We start from the raw sequence: 6438 nt of genomic DNA, 5'->3' as shown, positions 1-6438 counted from the left end.
GCACAAATGAGACAAAGAACCTTTGACATCCCCCTAAATTAAGCCTAATGTAGTCAGCAGTACCTAGACAATTACAAACTCAAACAGCAGCTATAAAAGCAGAAACTTAAATGAAGGTAAAACTAGCACCATCACTTTCTGTCACCAATTTAAGGTGCCTTCTTTCATACTCTGTAATTCCTTTTTAAAGATGTTCATTACAACATTATAACTTTTAGGTAAGAAATTTATATTTCCAAAGTTTACATTTTTATGTCATGGTTAATTTAATATTGCACAGTAAATCATCATCAATTCTGACTTTTGTGTACCGTGGTTTCATTTATGCCCCTCTATTACAATCAATAGGCATTCCAAGAGATAATCCTACTTTGCACTTTGATACAGTACTTAAACAAAACTTAAAATTGCTCTCATATTCAAAACATAACAAAAATTCCCTGAAAGTACCTGAATGTGACACCATGCATACATTTTCTACTTTGTTATATGTGTAACCCATGGTAAACATTTAAATAAAGTGAGAGAGAGAGAGGGATAGGGATGTCATAAGGTTATAGTGATTCTTATTTTTATTAGTGCTCTCATTGCATTAAAATATGTGTGAGAAAGGCATGGGAAGGGGGGCATGGCCGAATACACTGACAGAAAAGGAGGAAGAAGACAAGAACACTGGCTGATTTTTTTTTTCTTTTGATCAGCTGCAAAGAGGATTACAAAAAGCATTGCTAGAGAACATAGAGAGGAACTGGTTTAACATGTGTGTATGCTATTCTCCACTCACATTAATGTGCATGGTTAAATCCTTCATTGTCCTGAAATCTTTCCTCAAATTTTCAGGAATTCCAGTTATGCAACTCAGTTCTGGTATCAAGAGGATTTCACCAGCATGAGTCTTTCCAAAAGCCCTAGACCTTTCTTTTGGACGATGAACTATTAAAGACTGATCTAATTCCTTAATTGTTGTCCCATAGTTTTATCTGTAACACTCAATAAAAGTGGTCCCTGTTCCATTGACAAGAGTGAAATTGTCTTTGGGACTTACGTTGCAGTTGATGTCATCAATACAATAAGTACAATTGTTGTATCAAATAAAGGCAAAGGTGCCAATCAATTCCTTCACATATTCATACTAAACATTTTCTTTATTGTTTTGGTAAATCATATTCATGACATATAAAACTGAGTCGTTTCAGATGAGTTTTGGGGAAATCTCAACTATCAGGTACAGCCCTCCATCAGTCTATAATCCATATTTTCCTATAATCACAGCACATTTTGGGTCATAATGGTTCCTTCCAATTAGTTTGAAACCACATTTCTTCATTACTCTCTTCAACACAACATTGTAGAATGGAATGGAAAGATTCAAGTTTGGTGGAAGGATGCTTGTCATCTTTATCTTCAGACAAGCTGAAATACCCAGCGTTGCCCAAGAGGAAAATAAAGTGTTTTTTTTTTAAATTGTTTTGAGAAAAATATAATTTAAAAAAAAACACAATAAATTAGCAAACAATGAAGACTCACTAATGTGCTTGTCTTGTGGTCTTGTTATGTATGTTATCATCCAGTTGACACTCAAACATAAAAATGCTGGCAGTCTCCTCCAGTTCGCCCTCTGGTGGTCGTTCCGAGTGTCAACTGGATGATAACATGCATACAAGACTGCAAGTTCACCCCTACCCTACCCAGAAGGGGGTGGTTTAGGGTTGATTTCACCCTACAGTATTTTTAGTCGACCAATGCGCTCTAGCCATTCGGAAGTGATGCTGGAACATATATACATACACACACATACATTGACTTTTATATATATATTGTAGATTGATTTCTGCATTGTCATTATTTCTTATGCATTTTAAGTCAACCTCTTCTTTCAGCTGAATTGAAAGTTAGAGAATAGACCCATCAAGAGCTTTAACACTTCCAGTGACAGAACCATGTTCTTTCAGCAACCCATTCAACATTTGTGTGGAATGTTACATGATACTGGAAGACTGCTTCATTTCTGCAGCTAACTTCAATGTAGTTGAAACCAAGTGGTAAAGAGTTCCCCTTCAGGCTTTGCTTATTCAAAGGCATTTTAACTAACTGTCTTTCAATAATGGCATCCAAGGAAAGATCCACTGATATGGTCATTTCTTTTTTTTTTAAATTTTGTTAATTTTTATCATTCCATACAAATAGATCAGTTTTTACAAAAAATAGGATTGAAAACAGATCGACCCCCACCCCTGAGAAAGAGAGCATGGCCAATGGGGTGAACCTTAAAGCTTGTAAACATAAATAGATTGATTAGTTTAATAGGGCAATAGAGATGAATGGAGAAGAGAAAAAAATGTGGAGAGAATTGCTTCCTCTGTACTTTAAGAGCTTATTCTAAAATATTACTGATTAGATCCTGCCAGATTTTTAAAAAGTTCTGTACAGATCCTCTAACTGAGAATTTCATTTTTTCCAATTTCAAATAATATAAAAACATCTGTTTCCCACTGACTTATCAGAAGAGAGTTAGGATTCTTCCAATTTAACAAAATAAGTCTGCGTGCCAAAAGTGTACTGAATGCAATCACAGTTTGCTTGTCCTTCTCCACTTCAAGTCTATCTGGAAGAACACCAAACACAGCTGTTAATGGGTTAGGAGGGATTGTGATACCAAGGCTGTCTGAAAGGCACTTAAAAATTTTGGTCCAAAATGATGTTAATTTGGTGCAGGCCCAAAACATGTGACCCAGTGAGGCTGGGACTTGATTGCAGTGTTTGCAGGTTGGATCTTGCCCTGGAAACTTTTTGGACAGTTTTAAGCGAGACAGATATAATTTTGAATTGAATAATTGTATGCTTTGCGCATATGGAGGTCAAGTGAATTCTCTGTATTGCTATTTTCCACTCCTTTTCTCGATACGGTCATTTCAACAGAACTGGGAGTCTCTTCAGAAACTGCAAGAGAAGAAGACATTTTGTTGGAGTTAGCTGGAGAAAAGCCATGTCTCTTGCTCAACTATTCTTCCATAGTAATTTTTGCAATTGGCTTCTTAATCTCACCATGCCTGCCATTTTCTGTTAAGGCTTCTTTAGACTACTTCACTGTAACTTCCACTGGTTGAATGGGCTCTTCTGCTATGGTATTTCCTGGGTCAATTGTGCTCTTTGAACCTCCAGCTGTCAATTCAGCTCCTCTTCCAAATTAGTTTTTTTTTTTTTCTGTGGCAAGCCCAATACCTTGGAACATGGACATCAGTGAGGATACTGAAGCTGCAGACTCCATGTTTGGGTAGGGGAATCTTAGTGATTTCTGACAATGAAGAATTTGCTGTTAATGTAAAACCTTGTGGTGTTGCAGTTTTTGGAACAGGTAACAACAAGCCCCTGAAACAACCATGGCCAGTTTCTTCAGAAAATCATAGAGGCCAAGCACAGCCCAAACACGGTACTGATTGAGGGGTGCCATCAGGGGCTAGGCATAACCCAGGGTGCTTCAGGGCTAGGGCAGGGTTGAGATGTGGCCCAGGTCAGCCTCTTCAGGAGGTGTCTGCAAAGACTGGGCACAGTGGTTAGGCACATCCCAGGTCAAATTGTTTAGATGATCATTGCCTGGTCCAGACTGGGCTCTTCATATATCAGCCCAACGTTCTTGTCTCCTTCCTCCTTTTCCACTCCTGTAACAGAGTTATTTCGTTCTCATGCCTTTTTATTGTACCCATATTTTATTGCAATGAGAGCACTAATAAAACTAAGAATCACTACTACCTCAACACATCCCTGTCTCTTTCTCTCTCTCTATTTATTTGAATGTTTACCAAGGGTTACATATTTTTCCCCTATCTGCAATGTGCAGGGTTCATCACAGTGAATTGTAAGAATTGTCACAAAATAAACGTGTCTCGGGTCTGGGGTAAAAACGGCTCCCAATAATGTCTCTGTATACAAGACTGTATATAGGATTTTGAAAAAAAGGTGATTATGGGTTTTTTAATGTTTCCCAACTTTAACTAATAAATCAGGAAAATTCATGCAATATCAATTTAAAAAAAGGCTAAATGTGTTTCAGATATGTTAAAAGATGGATGGAGTCAAACTGATGTCAAACATATAATAGGAGCTTATCTTTTTATTTTTAGAAATACTGGATCCAATTTCTAAAAAACCATTAAAACAGAAATGCACTTAATAAAAGACTGCTTCTCAGTCTTTTCCCAGAGGACTGTGTCTTGATGGAGGTGGCTTTTGTGCATTCTTTCTACACACCCAAACCACTTTAACTGACTCATCTTGATCCAGACAGGTGACAGTTCTGCTTCAAGGTCTTCTCATATTGCTGAGGTCCTCACCCTGGAAGAAACAAGTTTCATTCATTGTTTGTTAGGAGAAACAGTAGCTAGCAATGGGAGAAGGATATTAATAATGCACCAACTCTAACCAGGACAGAATTAGGATCGATTTTAATAAACATTGTAATGGTTATATGCAAATTAAACAATCTCAGCTAAAACCATTATACTTTCTACAGCGATTATGCTTTCTGATGATCTCATAACTATACAGATTAGGTATCTGTTTTGCATGTTATGATACCAGTCACTGGCTAGGGTTAAATATAGTTCATAATCATTATATAGTCATAGTTATCACAGTCTTGATTAAATATGTAATCACTAGGCAGTGCACAGCTTTAGGAGTAACAAGAAAGCATCCTGGGATTTGTGACATGCATGCATGGTACAGAACATCTTCCACAAGAGCCTAATTTCAGACATTTGTACTCACAATCTCATTCATTCCATTACTGCCCAGAGCTTGTGCTGTTGGAGAAAAAGGGGATATAGACTGACAGGTAAATCATCTTTATTTACAAACTTGGTGCCTCATTCACCATCATTGCCTAGTACAGTGTTTATAAAATCGCTGCTGATCCAATTTGTTTGTCACACTCGTGATAATTCCTATTCTCAATCTTTAAAAATGTCTACAAAGTAAATGAACTGCTCCACTTTGGAGAGCTGTTCTGCTCTTACCTAAAGAGAACAAGCTATTCATTTCCACAAAAGCACCATGATCTCATTATTGATGGTCCTAATTCTCAACCACGTGACTTTCTCCTTTGAATCATTTAAGTGTGCACTTGGCAGCACAGTAGGACCAGGCCAAGAGGAAAATATGTATTATCTTTAAACAGATGAGAGGGACTCATTCATTTCTCAAAGTGAATGCCCTCCACACCTCAGTAGTGCCTTGATAATTTGTCCAAGAAAATCATGAACAAGAGAGAGAAATGACAAACTCTTGTGAGAGTGCAACACTCACAATGAATGGTCTCGGCTTAAAACAAATATGCAAATATTCATTTTTATATTATTTTAATGTTATATTGGTAATTATCACTATTTTGTGCTATTTTTTTACATGGATACATCCTTTTTGTGCATTTGCTCTTGTGTATCACTATTTTGGAGTTTTGGGTCTTTAAGATGCTACATGTATTTGTTAATGTGGTCACATTATAAAATACTGATGCTTGAAAGAATGTCTGAACTTTGCAAAATAATTTTTGCAAGACAACTTTGTTTTAGAGCATTTTTTTGTTTGGAATATTCTAGTTGCAAGGTCATGTTCCAGTCTTTTTTTTGTTCCCTGGCTTATTTTTATTTTTGTTTTTGTGCCTTCTTTATTTATTTAAAATTCAAAATGGATGGTACCCCTTTGAGCAATGAATCAAAAGTGCTGAATACTCTGAAAAGCTGTTTAGTGCATAAACACAAACAATAGTAAATGTTTTATTCTGTGTAAAGTAAAGTTTCAATGAGGCAGCCATCTCATTCACCAAATCCCAGCTGAATGAATGGCTTTGAATTGGGGGACCTGTCCCCCACATCTATCTGGGTAAGTGGGGCAATTTCAAAGTAGCTGAGAGAATACCCTTGATAAAGTGGTTTGTTTCCAGAGTGAATGCTGCACATATAAGTGAGTCAAAGTACATATTTCCAGTATTGTTCATTCTTTACTACTGTAAAATCATCAATTCTTAGTGTCCCCTTGTGATGGTCAGGGTTGGCTCCAGTGTCCCTGACAGCTTGAACCTGGAACTGTTGATAGCAAAACTGAGGATAAGCTGTACAAATGAGGAATCACACATTCAAAAAAAAAAAGTAGGTGCAAATGTTCTGTGTTATATTTACAAACAACCAATGCCCAAAAGTGCAGTGCTTCAATAAATAAATAATCCATAAAAGTATGGTGCAAAGTGAAGGTTAAAACCCAGTAAACAATAAATAATCCTTTAAAATAAGGTTAAAACACAGACAGGTCTTCTTTTATAAAGACATGAGCCCCGGTGCCTCTTGCTAAAATAATATGTCCTCCATTTACCTAATAAGGGCCTTGTAGCTTTAGGAGACACCCACCGACAGGTGCAGTCAACCATTAAAATTTGCCAAGTGT

General features: G+C 36.8%; 1 pseudogene; it reads right to left on the bottom strand.

Moving 5' to 3' along the window:
- Positions 1–697: 697 nt before the first annotated feature.
- Positions 698–3268, bottom strand: LOC114663132 (piwi-like protein 2; annotated as a pseudogene).
- Between the last annotated feature and the right edge of the window lie 3170 nt (positions 3269–6438).

This window comes from Erpetoichthys calabaricus, chromosome 12 (assembly GCF_900747795.2).
Source record: "Erpetoichthys calabaricus chromosome 12, fErpCal1.3, whole genome shotgun sequence".
Lineage (NCBI taxonomy): Eukaryota > Metazoa > Chordata > Cladistia > Polypteriformes > Polypteridae > Erpetoichthys > Erpetoichthys calabaricus.
This window is presented reverse-complemented; position numbering and strand designations above follow the sequence as displayed.